This window comes from Rhamphochromis longiceps, linkage group LG23 (assembly GCF_057381845.1).
Source record: "Rhamphochromis longiceps isolate RC_006_pf linkage group LG23, R_longiceps_female_GT1.1, whole genome shotgun sequence".
In the NCBI taxonomy this organism is placed as follows: Eukaryota; Metazoa; Chordata; class Actinopteri; order Cichliformes; family Cichlidae; genus Rhamphochromis; species Rhamphochromis longiceps.
In genome coordinates, this window is record NC_140578.1 from 24,699,920 (window position 1) to 24,720,507 (window position 20,588).

The 20,588-nt window shown below is 41.2% G+C and overlaps 1 protein-coding gene across 2 annotated transcripts in view; it reads right to left on the reverse strand.

Annotated features, from left to right (window-relative positions):
- Positions 1-20,588, reverse strand: part of LOC146642018 (inactive dipeptidyl peptidase 10-like) — a 141,165-nt gene that overhangs the window by 93,152 nt on the left and 27,425 nt on the right. The gene's annotated exons all lie outside the window — the stretch shown is intronic.

A 20,588-nucleotide genomic window follows, 5' to 3' on the forward strand; every position in this document is an offset into this window, starting at 1 on the left:
ATTTCAAACGGATGGTAAAATAAAGAGACACAGATATGTAAAAAATGAAAGACAAGTGCAAAACATAACAGAAATAGGTCAAGATTTCCTGAGCGACCCATTAACCAGCCCAAGGGTCTGCTGGGCTTCAGCCAAGCAGCTGAGGATTTATGGCATAAATCCTGTGAAGAGACCCTTGAATCTTGACTGTAGATGTCTTTGTTACCAGCCATCAACAAAAGTGTTTGACTTGATTTTAGTAATTAAACAATACAATCTGCATAGAATGACCAAGGACTGACTCCTGTAACAACTCAGTTAATTATGTAGTTATGGTCAGGACAACCTGCTGAAGTTCAAACCGAGCATTGCACTGGCAGAAAAAGGTGATTACTTGACTTTGAATGCAGCCTGGTTGTGGAGGACAGGCTACAGCAGCAGGAGACCACAACTGGTGCCACTCCTGTCAGCTAAGAACAGCAAAATGAAGCTGAAACTCACACAAGCTTACAGTAGAAGATTGGGGAAAAAGGTTGGTCTGATGAGTTTGTATTTCTGCTGCAACATTCAGATAGCAGAGTAATAATTTGGTGTCGAGGCCTGTAAAAACACTTTTCTTAGCTCTCATTGCTGACCGTAGCATTTGACTTAGTTCGTTAGATCATGTAAAAGGGTAAAGGTGAGGCTTTCAAACCTAAGAACACTGTGTCAGCTGTCAAGCATGGTGGTGGCAGCATCATGCTCTGGGGTTGTTTTGCTGTTAGCAGTACTGGTACATTGTAGAAAATGGATGGAATAATAAAGGAGGAGGACTATCTCTAAATTCTTCAACTTCAACTTTGATCCTGTGAAGATTGGAGAAAAAAATGTAGTTTTGTAGTTTTATTTTCATTCTGAGGTCTTATATACAAGAATGTTCTTTTTTTTTCCTTTTCATGTGATATTTGGAGACTAAGTTGTCCTAATTTTTGCTATGTTTCTTACCTTTATGTTAATCTGACCATTATTAGACGTCATGAGACAAACCTGTAGTCTCAAATAACCGACCTGTAGCAGCTATTTTATAAGCTCATTGTATTCAAGCTTTCTCAATTTTCTCAATTTTTGCCTTGCCTTGTTAGGTTTTTGGCCTGATCTGAAGATATCAGATTATATTTGACTTTGGGAAATATGTTTTCTCTTTTACCTGTCGCCCTACATTTGCATTCGTCCACTTCAAAATCCATCTCAACAAAGTGTCTTTCAGCTGTGAGCAAAAGCAAGCTGAGGCAAGAGTTTCTGGTTTTTCCATTACTGAAGTCTGCACCATATAACCGCAACATCACATGTCACAGAATCATGCTCTGCAGCTCAGCCATCATTTACAACAACAGTCTGACACACTTTGAGTCCCAGAGGACGTGTTTCTGTTTCTCAAAGTCTCTGCTCTCCCTGGAGGCAGCAGACCCTCGTGGGGCTTCATGGTAAAGGACACGTCACTAGCTTCAGAGGAGGTCTGCCACCGCGTTATGCAACTTATTACACACGACAGAGTTGATCTTATGTATGCATACACAGGCATCAATTGAAGAGATCTAGCTGTGAACTGCTGTCAGCTCTATCTATATATTAAGAGCATACTGAGACCTCACCTCCACGAACCTGAGCTCTGGGTCCATCGTGTTGACGTTCTTCAGTTAAAAAGCTCAGATTTGAAGCAGGAAGCTAAGCAAAACTGGGCAAGGTTGTCCAAAATAATAAAAATAATCTCTGAAAAACAAAAGAAAAAAAAGAAAAAAGAAAGAGTATCTGCTTTGCAATACAACTGAGTAAAAAAATGAAGATCTCCTGTTCGTGCCAGCAACGTGTCTGCCTGGGGTTTCTCTTCAGAGTAAACAGACGTCTGGCACAGGCACACACACATGCACACAAAAACCCCTCTGTTCTGATTTTATCACTTAAAAAATGGTGTCATTCACAAGTGAAATCAGTCAACCCAGTTTCACTTGGCATCGTTAGTCTGATAATCTAATTCTGTTTCGGGGGGAATTCGCCCGGTGGAGGCCGGTGAGCTGAATTCACGTAGCATAAATCAGTCTGTAGTTCAGGTTTATAAAAAGCTGCAAGGAGAAAAATAGAAAACACATCTTAACGTTAGGGTGCACTGATGGTCGTGCCTTTACGCTTAGATCTGCGGTTGTGAGGTTAGAGGTGGGGGGAATATTGATAGTACTGATATCAACGCTGGTATCGGTATTCGATCAATAGTAGCGTGACAGGATCGATACTTTGTGTCTGTCCTTTAAGTTAAGTATCTAAACAACTGAATTGTGTTGAATAATATATTTTTTTAGGAAATAAACCTTAAATTTGAAAATTATTAAAGAGTCATCACATAAATCATGACACACTGCTCTCCCTAAAAGTATTGGTATTGGTATCCTCAATGCTGGCCTTGTATTTACTTGGTATTATATCGATACAAGCATTTGGAGTATCACACAGAACCAGCTGATGTTCATTCAAGGAAAACCAATGTCTCTGAGCCTGCTGTGATCATCTTAATGTGTAAGGGCTCTCAGACAGTGCAACTGTTAGGTTTATATTGTTGGATTGTCATTTATGTTTAGAGGTATATAATCAATTGTATATTGATAGGATGTCTGATCCTTAGCAGTCTGCAAAGACTCTGTGTGCCTTCCAGAGTGTTCTGGCATATACACACACATCCTAAGGTCATGAGAGAGGTCGTACCTTCTCTTACTGATTTATGGTATATTTGTTTAGGTGGACCGCTGGGCTCCTAACACCAGCTTTGGGGAGTCATTCACAGGGTCACATCTAGACACACACACACACACACACACACACACACACACACACACACACACACACACACACACACACACATACCTACACGTACACACAGATGGTACTCTTTGTTCACATGTATGCCTATGTAAGATGTCATATGTTAATGAACCTATGCATATTCATGTAAGCACTATAAAGAGCAGTGCTACCGGGGAGTTCTGTCAGTGCGCCCCAGGGTGGCTGTGGCTACAATGTAGCTTGCCATCACCAGTGTGTGAATGGGTGGGTGACTGGATGTGTAAAGCGCTTTGGGGTCCTTAGGGACTAGTAAAGCGCTATACAAATACAGGCCATTTACCATTTTACCATTTAACTGAGAGTGACTGGGGTTCGAGTGTCAGGAGCAGCGCTAGTCACAGTTCTCTCCCTCGTGCACAAGATCACACAAAGAGTTCTGCCTGGTGTCCAATGCTTTTTGCCATTGTAGTAGAATAGTCTCTAAATGTTCCAGCAATAGGCCTGTGCTAGACAGACCTATCAGCAACTGCTGCCAAAGCCAACACCATCTAATATTTTAACGCTGAAAATTCAAATTTTTTGAAACAGGACTGTTAATGGGACTATTTTTTTAATAAGCAAATTAAATACCAGTTTGCATAAATGTGTGTTTTAAATTCATATCATATTTGGGGGGAAAATCACAGTGGTGATGTAGAAATCTAAAAAGAAAACCCTGTCAAATATGATACATTTGAGGTTAAAAGGAAATCATCCCTATCAAAATTTACTGCCATTGCTATGGGCCCCAACCCTCCAGCACCAGGCTGCCACAAACCTTCCATCTTCTTCTTCTTCTATCCAGCTTGCTGTGCCTTCTTTCCACCTCACCACCATGGGAAGCAGAGCTTTCAGTTGCTCTGCTCCCTGGCTGTGGAACTCTCCAGATATAAGAAACGTTGGTTCTCTTCCCCAGTTTAAATCCCTACTCAAAACCCATCTGTTCAAATCTGCATATTCACTGTGAACTTATTGTTTGTTTATTTTATCTTGTGCTTTTGATTTTTTATTGTTCTTCATTGTCTTTGTTCTATTATGTGTTTTATTCTATTGTTAAGTGTCCTTGGCTGTCTTTATAGCCGCTCTTAAAACTTATTATTATTATTAAACCACCATCCTACTCTCTTTCACCCCTTTTCCAACAACACAGAGGTATCTCTCCTGTGTCTGTGTCAGGTACTTTGTGCTTGCAATTTTTTAGAAAAAATCCTTAAGACCACCTTGTTGTTATGGTAGTAAATATTTCCAACTGTTTAAAGAAGAAAGCACTTTTTCTTGAGGTGCTCACTGGAAGGAATATAATAAATACAATAAAATACAACATCCTCCAGAATCTCCTTTCATATAAAATTAAAATGCCTTTATTGTCATGACATGGCTATATTTAACCTAAAACTCGGCACACAGCTCAAGACAAGAGGCCATAACATTCATCCAAGTTCAAATCAGACAAGACAAAGGGCACACAGCACCATCACAGAGAACATAAATGCATCTTCTAAGGCAAATAAGGTTCATAACAAAGAAGTAAAATCTGAATCTAATCCCCATTTAAGCCCTTTCATTTATAAATCAAAAATCTTACCCTTAGTTAAGACTAATCTATTTCCTCATTGTGCTAAAAGAGGAAAGTGGTCAATTCTATCAGTGTAAAAACCCATGCAGCTGGGAAACTAACACAGGTGTGACAAACTTAAGGCCCAGGGGCCAGAATCACCCCAGCAAAGTCTCCAGTCTGCCACACTGGATGCCATGAATGGGTGTATGTGGGGAGCAAAGTGTGGACCCAGTGTGCAGGACTCAGCAGACAGCTTTATTTCAAGGAAGTAAAAACAACAGTAAGGCAGGGTTAAACCTGACATTCAGAGGAGCTGCACGCACCATGAGGGAGGAGATGACAAAGAACAGAGGGACACAAACAATATATACACACGAGACGATTAGGGCAGAGTGCCATTAAGATGGACACAATCAAAAAACCATAAATATTCTCAAAATTCTAAAAAAACATTTTTATATAAACCATTGCCAGGGATCATGACAATGGTTTTAGAACATGTGACAAAGTCCACAGATTTTAAACTTTTAACTGTTTTTTCACAGGATTTACAGCTTTTCCAATTAATAAAGACCTCCCCACCCACTGACATTAATACTACACCAAATAGTAACCTGTCTACTAATTTTCTATTTTCTACTATAGAAAAAATAGACAGCATTATTATAAATACAGGGAAGTCTGGGGCTATCAGTGCCTTTTCTGTTATTTTAGACATTTATCTCATAGAAAACTGACACTTATTATTGAAACTGCACTTGTTTTTCTTGTAATAAGACGTCTCAGGGATTACGTGTTAAGTTAAATTTCTTTACACTGACAGAAAAGAGAATTTCCCTTGTCTGGAGTGGGCGGTATGTGGGCCACAATGGAAAATTAGTTTGACATCAATTATAAATGACCTTTTACAGTTAATAAAATGATATATACTAAATTCCTAAGACTCTTAAGAAACGAAACATATTTTAATTTCATATGAAAAGAGAGTGCCTTACATTAAATATTTCCAGTTTATATTTTAAACAACTGATATTTCTGTGGGTTTAAAAACACCGCTAAAGCTGAAGTGAGCTCATATCGTTTGTCATATCAAACCTGGAAGGTGACTTCTCTTTCCTGCTCAAAAAAAACCTTCAAACGAACCTACGATGCAGTCTAATCCTCCTGTTAAATCTGCCAGTAAGAAGATTAAAAGCTGCAAATTCATGACATCTGTAAATCAAAGCCATGGCAAGGAGAAGAAAAGTTGACAGAAAGTGAGGAAAGGCCTGGAGGGCTTTTTTCTATCCGTGGTGAGGGATTCAATCCCAGACGCTGACTCTGCTGCACAGCAGGAGCTCACAGTCAGGCCGGCCTGCTAATACAGATTATAGGAATTAAAATCTGAGGTGCTGCTGCCGCTCTGGAGGAGACACGCTGAACTTGCCTTTGACTAATGCTGCCGACTTCCAGGCGATGAGTGAGACTCCATCTGAATTTAAACTTATTAAAGACTCAAAAACAGACACGTGCATTTACTCTGTGAGCAGAGACCACAATTGTTGTTTACACCCTTTGTGGGGTGGCTGTAGCTCAGGCGGTAGAGCAGCTAATCTACTGATTGGAAGGTTGGTGGTTTGATTCCTGGCTTCCCCTAGTCTGCATGCCAAATATCCTTGGGCACAATACTAACTCCAAATTACTCTCCGATGCATCCATCAGAGTATGAATGTGTGTGAATGTTAGTTAGAAAATGTGCTTGTGCGAATGGGTGTGAATGGGTGAATGCACAAGTAGTATAAAGCGCTTTGAGTGCTCAGAAGAGTAGAAAAGCGGTATACAAGAACCACTCCATTTTGGCTTTGGAACATTTCTGCTTTCTGTTCTTCACTGCTCATAAAGACTCAATGACCAGCACCTGACTTTCTGTGATTGTTACATGTGTATTCCTGAGTCAGTTGGCTGGAAGTTGATGGCTGCCACCGGGAGAAATCAGTCACAAAGAAGCTGCTGTAACCAAAAAACAGCTGCAGACTGCTGCAGTCGCTTGAAAGGCTGCAAACACTCGCCAACTGCCCACTAAGCAAACTACGAGTAACTGCAGCAATCTGCTGGAGACCAAAGCAATCACAGGGATGTCTTTCTTGCAGTAATATATACCTATTTGCTATCAATTTCACCTTGCAACTGCTGGCAGCCTCCAATGATTTCCCAAGCACTCAGGGGAATACACATTTTTCACTAGCTGGTTGCTAGGAGGTTATTGACTGGTCTCTAGGGTTGTGAACCAGGAGTCTAAAGCCTCAATTACACTGTCAAAAGAACTCACTCTGCTATCCAAATCCAGGTGTTTCAATCACTTCTGAAGTGGCCACCACCCACAATAACAAGCGTTGGATGCAGTGGTATAAAGCACACCATCACTGGACTCTAGAGCAGTGGAGACATGTTCTCTGGAGTGACGAATCATAATTTTCCATCTATATGAGTCTGAGTTTGGCGGTTGCAAGGACAACAATACTTGTCTGACTGCATTGTGCCAAGTGTAAAGTTTGGTTGAGGGGGAATTATCTTGTGGGGTTGTTTTCAGGAGCTGGGCTCGTCCCCTTACTTCCAGTGAACTCTTAACGGTTCGAACCAAGACATTTTGGACAATTCCATCCTTCCAACTTTGTTTGAACAGTTTGGGGATGGACCCTTCCTGTTCCAACATGACTGCACACCACTGAACAAAGATCAAAGCAAGACATGGAGGAGAGAGTTTGGTGTGGAAGGACTTGACTGGCCAGTGCAGAGTCCTGACCTCAACCTGACAAACACCTTCGGGATGAATTAAAGTTCAAAGTGAGCCAGGACTTCAAAATCAGTGTCTCGCCTCATAAATATGTTTCTGGAAGAATGGTCAGAAATTCCCACAAACACTCCTAAAACTGTGGAAAGTTTTCCCAGAGGAGCTGAAGCTGTTATAGCTGCAAAGGGTGATCTGATATCATATTAAACCCTATTGATTAAGAACAGGACGTCACACAAGGTCATATTTGTGTGTGTGAAGGCACATAAGTGAATATTCTAGTGTATTTTCTGCACCCACAAATTCACTTGGGTCAGCCTGAACAAATTTTATCATCAGACAGAAAGTGCAAGGGTCTATGCGGACATCCTTGGGCCTGTCTGCTTTTTTGTGACCATGTGGATTTGTCTGCGGAGAATTTACATGACAATGCACCAACTACACATGTTCCTGGGGCCTATTTCAAGTGGACTTTAAAGAAGTCTAACAGGAATGAGGACTCTGTCTGTGTCTGCAACAGAGTAACATCAAGGTGTACCGAGGAAGTATTACAAGTCAGAAGTCATCCTTGTCTTAATTAAATTTCCCATTTAATGATTAAGAAAATCCAGTGTATTTGTTCATTTAAATGTTACCTTTAAACAGAAATAAATTAGCTAAAGGCTATGGTTGTGAATTTTCTGGCTATATGTGCCAGTAATCTTCAAATCGAGAGAGCCAACGAGTTATACGTTTCTTAAATATTCTAAATATAATCCTTTAAGACACTGTGCCCAGGTTGGTTTGTTCTGTCAGGCCTAATTTAACCTAAAGATAAATAAAAGACTTCAGTTAAAGTTCTCCCCACACACGTTTCCTCTTTGACTCCTTAAACTCCCATTTTACCACCTGGAGAGCAGCCATGGATCACAGAGTTCATCACCGATTAAGAGAAAAGCTTATATTAGTCAGAGGCATTACAGAGCCTCCTTATCTTGGTCTCTCTGCGCCTTTTGCTCAGCTCTATTCTGGACAATAGTGACAACTGGGCGTCAGAGGCTGAAAAGCACAGCTAAAAGCATTAAAGGCATTTAAGAAAAACTCAGAAAGAGTTGAATATAACAAATAATATCACATTTTGATTAAATGAGCTCACAATGAGGGGGATCATAAAATAAAACTTTTCCAAAATGATGTTTTGACACCCATAGGCAGAGGACCTCATTACTGAACAGTATGAGGTGTTTTTAGTAGCACCACTGGAAACTGAAGCCACCTCATAATGTTTATTTTGTGTTGATTAAAGCAGGTGGTGTGTGGCACAAACCGAGGGTACCTGCTGTTTTCTGTGATGAATGCTAACAGTGCTCCTAATGGTTATGGGTACTGTCTTAATAGCTGCAAATTGCTCTGTTAGTAGGGATTTAATAGCCTTAAGTCTACAGCAATGTCTTCCTGTAATTTAATAAAACGTCTTCCTCCTGCTCTGTTATTTCACTCTAAAGGCAGACCAGACCTAAGACCTTAAACACAAAGCTGCCAGGACTTTGAGGACAGACGTGCTGACTGTGGATTTCCGTACACTATATTTTCTACTGTGGCTGTTGTGATGGTAATGAATGCCGTCTCTCCTCTCACGGTTTGGAATTTTTGCCTGCAGCTATTGGCTTTTTCTCTAACTGCCAAACTCCAAAGGCCTGGTCCTTTTGGAAGATGCCTTAGCTGGTTGGCTAAGAGAAAATCTCCTAGATACTGTTGCTAAAGATAATCAGGTACAATACCTCTCAAAGTTTATTTTTTCTAGATCTACAGCAGTTATTTTTCAGCTTCCTGTTTAAAAAACATACCAAAGAAGAAGATTTTGGAAAACTTCATGGCAATAGATACGCTTTCTCATCATTTCTTTAAGTAGTCTTCAGGAATAGATCTCCAGGATTTTTGAAGGACATTCAAAGCTCTTCTTGGGATTTTTCTGGCTTTTGATCTTTTCTCTGTCACACACTGTGACAGAGAAAAGATCCCACGCTGCTTCAATAGTGTTGAGGTCCGGGCTCTGGGGAGGCCAATCCATGATCGATAGAGTTCCACTGTGTGTTTTTCTATCCAGGTATGATTTTACTGCATTGGGCAGTGTCTTTAGGACCATTGTTGTGTTCATAATTCATCAATTTTGACAAAGCTCTGTAAAACCACTGACTGAAATGCAGCCAAACCACGACAGAGCCGCCACCGTGTTTTACAGATGGCTGTAGACAATCACTGTGCCTTTCTCCTGAGCTCCCCTGTGCATACTGACAATGATTTGAACCAAAATCTTCAAGTTTTGATTCATCACTCCATCAGACCCTTTTCCACTGACTTTCAGTCCAGTTCTTGCATAATTTGGCCTACCTCAGCCTTTTCTCCCTGTTTCTTTGCCACTGTTAAGTGGCTTATTAAACAAAAAAACCCCAAACTGCTGGCAACCAATGCAATCCCACGTTTTTTGGTGTGCAAATTCCAGCAACTGCAGGTTACTAAGGGTTCGCTGACCAGACCCTCGTCGTGTTTTACTCAAACGTCCCCCTAAAATGACCTATAATCTTAACCAGTTGGATCCCTCTTTTAGGTGAAAGCATTTTGTGATTTTAAGCACCTGCCTGGTGCTACAGCATGTCTACAGGCCTTGATCCCTGTTAATTTGCTTTCTTGATGAAAAAGCTATATAACTTTTTCAGCACAACCTACAAGTTAAATGTGTATGCTCCTGTAATTCTAGTTAAAAAGCAAACACGATTTACATTTATAATATTCACTGTAAATTGTGTTTGGCATCTTTGAACGTGTACCCCAAGGCACATCAACATCATCAGCATATCAACTATAATGATTTTTTCTGTTTTGCTCTTCCAGCTGTCTCTGTCTGTTTCTTCAGAGGTCAGTACCATCATTAAGGTTTTGCTATGTAGCTGTAAATGAGAGTCCCATTTGTCTTTTTCTGTAAACAATATTACATGACTCATAGCTGGAGCACTTCTACCAGTGACTGTATAGAAAAGATGGATGCTGTCACCATTACATCACCATGAGTTAATGAGGTTTTCTTCTGAAGGCTTGAGCTGAGTGATTTTAGAGTGGCCGTCTTACTAAGAAACTGAGGGACACTACATGATTACACGGACATTACATGATTCTACAGCAATGGCTTGTCAATCACAGGCCTGCCCAAAAACAAACCCTTTTTGTGGCTCAATGGGACAATAATTCACAAAATGAGCATTATACTGTATTTAGTAATGAATTAAACTAAAGACCGTGAACTCATAAATAAAGCATTAGGTCAAAGGAGTAATTTTACAGCTTGCATTAACATGAAACTCAAGGCTGAAAGACATCAGTACAAAAATAAGAACTTTCAACATATCAGGTCCTTAAAAAAGTTTTTGTACAAAAAAAAAGTAATAATCCATCCATTTTCTTCCAATCACAGTTCACACACTAAATTGCAACAATCCTTAGATTTTTTTTCTAAGATTCAAAAGGTAAATTAAGTTGGAAATGATCTGCAGAGCAATGGAAAGAGATGTTATGTTTACAAATAATTTGACCTAGAAGGTGCATGCACAAAAAAAAGAAAAATAGAAGAAGTCCCAAGATAGAGCCCTGTGGAGCTCCAGATATCATAGCTGCTGATGCAGAGAAGAATATTCCAGTCAATGATTGGCAGCTTTGGTATGGATTGATAATTACTTAAGATGTCTACTTCCAAAGTTAGCTGTTTAAGAAGCCAGGCTCCCATTTATAATTCAGAAAATATCAGATATCAGATTATATCCAAAGGTTCCTTAATAAACCAACACCTGTCATAGAAGTGGAACACAAGTCTAATCTGGGAGACTGGGAGATGAAAACAAGTTCAAAATCGCCCAAAATGACAACAACGAGCTGATAAACAAAGGGATTAGCTCCAGAATTTTAAATATTTATTATATTTTCAACCTTCCTACAAAAGAAGCCCTGAGCTCTCTCACAGTTTTTTTTCTAAGATGAATTGGGACTTTTTCTGTAAATACACGAGCTCAGGTTTATAGATATTCTCTGTTGAAGTTATCAGTGGATATCTCAGATCTCACTCCACAATACATATGCACTTGAGCATGCAGACAATGGCAGCAGACCTGGCTGCTCGATTCTGGCCTTGAGTTATCAGTGTATACACTGCACAGTCTCTAGACGTAGTGTTTGGCCATATGCGAGCTGAGAAATCCAATCTGGTGATGTGAGCACTGTGAGGCTGTACTGCTGCCTGTGCAGCAGTGTCCTTGGTTTGGGCAATTATAGTTTGAAATGCTCTAACTTGAGATGAATCCTGAGGTGGTATTTGGCCCCGTGTGACCCAAAAATAAAACACAAACTAAACACTGGTGAATGCAACAAGGATATTTTCCTCAGAGCTAAGTTTAATTTGGATGCATTTAAGCACCACTTTTTTTTAAATATGAAATGCTATGCATGAAGCTGTATTTCAAGGGAAGATTCACTATTTTTATCTCTTTGTATGTTGTTTTTCCTGATGATTTCCTCATTTCTGTTAGTATATTTATGTTTTTGACGTGACTAGAGGTCAGCAGCAACTCTGATATCCAGTTACGTTCACAGGATGTCAGTATAAATCCAGCCAGAGTGGTGACAGTATAGTGTAGAGGAGACTTGTGTAAGATTGCCCTCTATTGACAGAAGACAGACATGCAATCACTGATTTAATCCTGCATGAAGTCAATCCAGGCAAACCCTGTCAGGTCTCCGCTATCCTGTCGTTTACAAAAGAGAGAGCTTTATGGGGGTTTTTGTAACTAATTCAGTCCAGCCATAGCTACAGTGTTGCTCCCCAGCACAATATTTACATAATGTTCCCAACATATAGATATATGAATCACATTAAGCAACTGTATGACACCGATTAGCTGCCTATGTTTAGTTCAGCTTGAACCACCAAAGTAGTTTGAACCTCTTGGTGTAGGGGACCTGCTGGGTGGTGCTTTATGCCCTTAGTGCTGCTATAAATGCTACAGAGCTGTAGCAACGTCATTACTGGAATTTGGTTTATCGGCTTTTAAAAAAAGTTTTCTTTCTTGCCCCTCCCTTCCCTCCCTCCCCATCTCCAGCTGCCTCTCTCTTCCCGCTCCACCACAACCACCCACACATGCAGGGCCTTGGAGTAGGGGTATGTCACCAGGGTGCAGAGGAGGCTACCCCCCCCCCTCTGTCCCCTTCTGGCTGCCTCTGCCTCAATTTTATCCCACAACTTAGACATTCACATTATTCACACTCTCATTACACATACATATAGGATCTTGGGGGTGGGCACAATCACGGAGTCCAAATTACCATCAGGGTGTACACCTCACCCCTGGCGTCGTTGCCCACCTCTCAATTTTAAATACACTTAGACATTGAGGGCTATCAGGAGGGACTATGCACTTACCTGCTGCTCCTTGGCAGGTAGCTCCATGCCCTCCTGGGTTTTAATTGCACCTTAGAACACACATGCATCAACACTACAATGAGCGGGTGGAGGGAGGTTTGGAGTCTTCTCCCACCCCCATTCTCTGCGGCCTGCTGGAGCGGGAGGGCTAGGTGGAGTTGGCCGTCCGACTGCGGTCTGGAGTGTGGGGCCTCCCTGCTGCTACGGAGTCGGGGTGGTCTGCCTCTCCCCACCGCAGGGAAAAGGGTAACACCACCTGGGTCTGGGTGCAGTTCCCCCCTCCAGGAGCAAGGGTACCTAGACCCGGTTCGTAGAGTACGCTTGGGGAGTGTGATCGTGTGTACAGCGTCTCTTTATGTCTGTCTCCACGTTGGTTGAGTGTGGAGTAAGTGCATATGAGAGCATGAGGGGGGGAATGGATGTTTGTGTCTGTGTGTGCCTGTATGTCTGTGTCTATATGTCAGGTTGGGTATCAGACGCCACCTCTCTGGGGACACCTCAGGCCCTCCAAGGTTTGGAGGCCTATCTCCACCTACCACCACTTCCCCTGCCGGTGGCGGACTCCCTCAGGTGTCGGTGCGTTGGTGGTTCTTTGTGTCTGGGGGTGGGTGTCCAGGTACACACCAGCTCACTCCTTGGCGGCCGCTTATCGGGGCCTGGAGCCTGGGGCTCGCTCGGGCCCCTTCGGGGGTGGGGTGCCCCCGGCCTCTCGGCCTGGGGCTCGGTCACTCAGGCACAGCTGGCGGCCGGCGGAGCTCACGGGCGCGTCACTGCAACTCCCCCTGGCTTCTGCTCCGCGGCTGCTGAGTGAGCCCTCATCTGGGACTCTCCTCAGCTCTTACTGGAACAGTGGCGCGGCTGCCCCTCTGTTGGTCTTCCATGGTTTCTTGTGTTCTGGGGGCCTCTGGATGTCTGGAGTTTTGATCTCCTCCATACCTGCTTCACACCCTGGAGGACGGGGCTGTGGCCCCCCCACACTCCCTAGCAGATCGTTACATGGAGAAACCTTTGGAATACAAGCGCGCTGATCCACACAGGTATGCACACGGGTGTTCACTGCTCGTAGACCCAAATTACACCTTTCTTGGCTGCTACTTCGAAGCACATCTGTCCTGCGTGCTGCACAACAACATTGAATATTTAGTATTTACTGCTGTTTACACTTAGCTAGATTAATGCGATGGTGTTGTGTTTAGTATGTTGCTTTGTTTTTTGTTTTTTTTTTGTCTTTTTTTGCTTGTTTTCTATTCTTCTCTCAACAGGTGATCCAGGAGATTTTTTATTTTTTTTCTCCCCCCCTTTCTCACTGTCCCTCTCCCCTTCTGTTTTTCCTTTCCTTCCTCTTTCTTTCTCCCTTTCCTATCTCTCACTCATGTCTGTCCCGTCTGTAACATCTGAAAATAAAATATAATAAATAATAAAAACAAAGATCGACCAAATGGACCAATACGGCAATGCCACGTTGATCCATTTGGCAAAGTAAATCCATTGGGTATCCTTGTTGGTCTTCAGACAACAATTCTGATGGCTAAAGAACCAAATGGGACAGGCGACAAAAAAAAAAAAAAAAAGTTTTCTTGGGTTTACCTCTGGATAAATCCTGACAGCTTTTGAACTAAAAAATATCAGGATTTCCAATTTGTCACATAGAAGATTGCTGAATTAGTGTAATAAATAAATGTAAGAGTGCAGATGAGTGCGTGGTCCTCTTCTATAAGTGTAATAGCTGCAGGAATTGTGTAGTAGTACAAACAGCTCTGAGAGGGTGCATCAAAAACTGAACTGTTTGCAGGCAACAGTGAATATTAACTCTGTGCTCTGAGCTGTTCACAGATTTCCATTCTGCCACAAGACTGCAAGCTGGTTTCAGCTTTCTTATTTTCCTGTGAGAATGCAGAATGTTTTTATTCTTAATGCACTGTTAATATTATTGAGCATCACACAGTCAGGAACTTGGGACTCACACATGTCCCAGCTTCCACGTGATAACAGTGTAGGCTGTCCAAATGCCAACAGCTCAGCTCGGCATTTGGGAATTAAAAACTACAAATCCTCATATCCTTGTTTCAAACTAGTCAAGCAGGCGCTCCTCCTCCTCCTCGTCCACCTTTAATGTACATGAAATGGACTCATTAAAATCATGATCAGCCTTCTAGTGAGGGAGTGGGTGGGTTTAAAATTAGCTGCTGAAGTATTTCAAAGACAAACATTATCAGCGTCTTCATAGCAGTAAAGCCAGTGATGGTGATGATGATGGCGGCTGAGACTGGGTTAGTCATCTTCACTGCTTACATGTAAATGAGCTTCTTTATTTCACATCCATGTCCAAAGTAACAGATGGCAGTGACGGCATGGGACTAATGTTAATATTCAGTGATTGTGACTGTTATTCGGCACCGCGCAGGCCGCCAAACTCTGTTATGATGCCAATCTGTTCATGTTCACAGGGAGTTCTGAGCTGGTTGCTTCAAACAGAATAAAGCTTGCTAAATGTCTTTGTTTTCAGTCTTTAACAAACTGGGTTTATAAGAAAATATATTCATTTTTTTACCACTTTTGTATCAGCAGAAGGCCAGTTTGAACCTTAGCACACAGAGTGGAAACAGGCACCTTGGTTCTGCTCATTGGCAGTCAGCGTCTTTGGTGTTTCATTCGGTAAAAGTTGTTGAGTCTAAACTCATTTACTAAACTGCATTGGCAGCAGTTAATTCACCGATAGATGTAGTTCTGGTTGCCACATCACTGGTTAAGTTCATGTCAAAGCATCTCAGTTGGATTTAAGTCCACACTTCCAACTATTCCACTCCAAAACCTTATTATATATAACCTATTATTTTAAGAGTGATTACGTTTTTGGTTGGTGCAGTTTGGTGGTGTGTTTCTGCTCATTGTCCTGCTGTATAACCCAAGTGCTCTTGAGCTTCAGGGCATGAATTGATGGTCGGAAATCCTCCTTCAGGATTTTCTGGTAGAGAGCAGAATTCATGGTTCCATCATGTCGTCCTGAAGCAGCAAAGCAACTCCAGACCATCACACTACCACTACCATGTTTGACTGTTGCTGTGATGATCTTTTTATGAAATGCTGTTAGTTTTATGTCAGATGTAACGGGACTCAAACCTTCCACAAGGTTCAGCTTTTGTCTCGTCAGTCCACAGAATATTTTTTTGGGATCATCGAGATGTTTTTGGTAAATGTGAGATGAGCCTTTGTGATCTTTTTGGTCAGCAGTGGTTTTCTCCTTGAGCTCTCCAATGGATGCCATTTTTGCCCAGTCTCTGTCTTATTGTTAAATCAGTGAAATGAAGCCTGCAGTTCTTTAGATGTTGTTTTGGTTTTTTTGTGACCTCCTGGATGAGCCATCGATGCCATCTTGGAGTAATTTTGGTAGGCCGGTTTCTCCTGGGAAGTCTTCTCCATGTGTGGATAATGTCTCTCACTGTGATTCACTGGAGTCCCAAAGACTCAGAAATGGCTTTGTAACCTTTCCCAGAGTGATAGATGTTTCTCAGCCGTTTCTTTAGATTGTTGTGTGATGTGTTGCTGTGTGAGATCTTTTAACCTGCTTCATTTTGTCAGGCAGGGTCTGTTTATGTGGTTTATTGATTCAGCAGGTCTGACAGTAATCAGGCCTGAGTGTGACAAGTGAAACTGAAATCAGCTTCCAAAAACTCTGCTTAACTACAGTTCATTTATGATTCACAAGAGCGGGCAATTACTTCTCACACAGGGCCAGGTACATTTGGATAGCTTTTTTATTCCCCTAATAAATGAAACCATCATTAAAAATTTGCATTTTCTTGCATTTACTCAGGCTGCTCTGCACCATTAAAATCTAGATCCCAAAACTATGGTGTCAGGTCTCAAAATCAAAATACATGTATGTCGACAACATCTAGACTCTGATTTCACCTATTTTTATATATAAAATGATCACATTTAGAGGCGTCGCAATGTCTTTTGTGTCTATGTCTGCTGCCACGCTATCAGCTGAACGTGTGCTGCGTTTATTTCCGCACTTAGAAACAGCAGTTCATGGACTGTTTGTTTGGTGTCCTGAGGAAGAAATCTGAAACAACACAGTCTGGTGACGTGTAGATCACAGCTACAAGTTGGTATTATACGACCACTTTAGTATAATAGAAACCCATACACTGTGGCCTACCAGTGATTTTGCTTTCATTTTCACAAACTCTGAATTTGTTATGTGCATTTGCTGTAGTAAACGCCACTCTTTGAAGTGAAATAAAGGCTGAATAAGCAGGTAATAATGTAGCATTTTGCTGAAGGGCATTTTAGCAAGTGGGCATACAAAGCTGAGTGTTTTAGATTTTCCTGTGGCAGATCTGAAAATTCCTACACACCAAAGCCTTTCTGTCTGTTTGCTTGGTTATGATTCAGTCTTTGACTTCAAGGTTATGCTTTTTAAAAAGACCATTTCTGGTGTATTGAATTCTGTATGAGGAGCATAAAAAAAGAGAAAAAGAAGCTTTCTTTCCGATGTCAGCAAATTTTCATGGTGCCAGCTCGATCTTTTTTTAGATGAAAGAAAACTTTCAGTGTCCTGTCATTTTTACAGTGATGCTCGTTGCTCTTACAACTGACTCACTGCAAACACCAGTGTACGACTGCGCTCCCACTCTTCTGACCCCGTGCAAATGGGATTTGACTGATACATATTTATATGATAAAAATGTCCTGAAATAACAAGTTACTTAGCAACAACCAGAATGATCATGGCAGCAACTGAAAATGAGAGAACAGAGAGGGAGAGATAATGAACAGGAGTAAAGCAAGTCGGCATTTACAGTAAATGCATGCTGATTTCAACTTGTTATGGGATATTTATCCCACAGCTGGAAATCCAATCAGATTCAACTAAAATACACCATATATGAACTCAAAGCAGGTCAAAGCTGACATCCAGTGAACGGCAACAATGCAAGCCCTTTTAATCACCTGCTTCAAATATCTGCTAGCTACACCTCCTCAGAAATACTGATTATGTGGCAAAGTACCAATAAAGCCATTAGAAAGATGGTAGGCAAGGCTGGAAAACAGGAAAAGGATCATAACACTGATTAACGGTGTTGATGATGCATCTTTAATGTTTACAGCTTAATCTACTAGAGCTCATATTCCTGATTTTAGTGATTTACATTTCACTCCTCCAGAATGAATGCCGTGCTGTAAAACTGTTTAGCTACAGCTCATGAATCAAAGGTCGCCATAGCTGCTTTGTTGGACTTGGTTGACTACATCTCAATAGAGCCCTTGTGACACACAACCTAACCAGTGACTGTACTGTTGTTCTTATTGAAAACACGGACCTAGCTTCCAGTGCAGAAAACCCTGGGTGCAAACCTCAGCACAACCTCAGTAAACACTTTCTGACGAGAAGCTCATGAGCTCGATCACAACTGTTGAAGTCTGATTGATTGCAGTGTGACATTTAAGTTGTAAGTTAGAGTCAAAATAAATAAAGCAAGGTGTGATTTTAATTTTTAAGTTGCTTATGCTACCTGCTGGGCTCATTGCCAACATTTTGGCGCCGATGCGCACAGCTCCACTCAACTGGTTTCCAACTGGTAGCATTCAGGTTATGAGCAAAGTTGCTGAACACATGTCATTTTGGAGTTGAAGGAACATTCTGCAATGACGTCACTATTTGAAGAGAAATGTCTGAATTTTTCTTACAGAAATATGCATTTCTGACTGATCAGGCAACTGACTATGAGTTGCTGCTGACCTGGTCCCTTGCTTCAAAGCAGCCATTTCTAAGCCAACAATATTACAAGTTCATTGCACACAGGAATTCAGTTCATGCTAACACTGTTTTCTCTTGTGTGACGGTAGTATTAGCATGCCTTGGGTTGTTCTGAATCTGCATTCCACTTTGCAACCCACCTTCACCACAGGTTTTCATTTCATGCCATTTCTGACTTAAAATAACATTTACTCTGATCTAAAATGAGATTTATGCCCAATTCTGGTGTTTTTTCTACAAAATACAAAAAAGACACAAATCCACACTCACACTACAACCTGTATGTTATTTCAGACTTTTGTGAGACATAAAGATGTGAAGTGGCAATTTTAATCAAGCAGAAATTTTTATTCCCAAGTTTTGGCCTTTTATTCGTTGCAAGGTAAAGTTTCTACACTTAAACTTGTGGTTTTGCCTTCCACAATTTCAGCTACCGTGACCCATCAAGCCTTTATTTTTCTGGGAGGTTTGGCACCACATAGCAGAGTGTTGTAGGGGTAGAAAAAGAGATATTGATGCAAGAAGAACTTTTTTCCACCATTTTTTCCACCATGTATCTGAGGAAACACTCCGCATATTTCTTTGCATAAGTTCCTTCTCTTATCGAAACTACCTCCTGCCAGATTAGCCCCATCCTGCTGATGTGGGACTGCAGCAATACGGGATTATACTTCGGCTGGCTGTTCCTCTGCCTGTCTGAGGGATCTGCCGGCAGCCTAGATGTGCTTTGCATAAACTGCGAGCAACAATGAAGCTCTTTAGTGTTGTGTCTCTGTCTCTGCATTTAACTGAGAAAATTAATGAAAAAAATATAAAGAGGTCACAAAAAAATGATCACCGCTGTGATCACTTCATATCACTGACAAATACAGAAACTGGCTTTGTCTAATGAGGGCTTGAGTTTCCTTCTATATGATGTTTAACCTCATAATCTACGTTATTTTGTCAGAAAATGTATTCTATAGTGTGAAGAAATTAATTCCCATGTTTATATAGTAACAGTAGGTGTCTTATTGTGTGTTGTAGCACTGGAAAAAGAGGTGTAAGCAGAGGTGTAAAAGACTAGCACCACATGAATGTATATGTGGAAATAATACAGACCAAAGCACAATAATCTTTACTTTAAACTTGTATATATTATTTAAGCACTTGCTGCAATTAAAATCCTGAAATGTTATTATTCACAGTTAAAGTGTCATGGTGGCTATATCTGTCTCTTATATACTGTCTGTTCTCTGTTACTGCATTTTAATTGTTTGTTGACTCCATCTAGAGACTACAGAAACGCTCATCATCATTACCAAAGTTCCAGAGAGTTCATTCAGTTTAATTCAAATCAGTTTTATTTATATGGTGCCAAATCACAACAACATTCACCTCAGAGCACTTTATATCGTAAGGTAAAGACACTAAAATAATACAGAGAAAACCCCAAGAATCATATGAGCACCTATGAGCAAGCGCTTTGGCGACAGTATGAACGAAAAACTCCCTTTTAACAGGAAGAAACCTCTGGAAGAACAAGGCTCAGGGTGGGACTAATGATTAAAAGCAGAGTGGTGTATAAACACATGATGAGTGAAGGAGAAACACTCAGTGCATTATGGGAAGCCCTCATTATGGGGCGGTGGATTTTTTCCCTTCAACTTGATCCATTCTCTTCAAGTTGATTCAATAAAATGGCAGCAGAAGCTGAAGTGGGTGGAAATAAACATCAGTACTGAGCAGGCCAGTCATAGTGACTGTAAGCTGCACTGATGCGAAATGTAATTACACTTCAAGGGAAGTGCATTTCAAGCTACAGCTTAAGGTTTCAGAAGGGTTTGCAGTGGATTACGCAGAAGCATAAATCCACTGTCAGGTCAAGATTTTACTACAAAGTCTAAGTATCTCCTCAACAAAAACTTAACTTTATAAAATTACTGGAGACTGTCAGTGCTACCTCTGAGCCTCCTAGTAGACACACCTGTGGTATCACCAAAAATTGATTCTGTTCATCTGGACGTAGCGTTTTCAATGGGAGAAATGTTTCGTCACTCATCCAAGTGACTTCTTCAGTCTCAGCTGACTGCAGGTTTCCCCAATCGTATAAACAGTACATTTGCGTAATGACTGAAACCAGCCCACTGAAGGAACAATGGGCTGGGAGGTCAGTTCCTTGATCATAATTATGCAAATTCTCATGACCATTGATTGACAACCACTGACCAAAGACCATTGA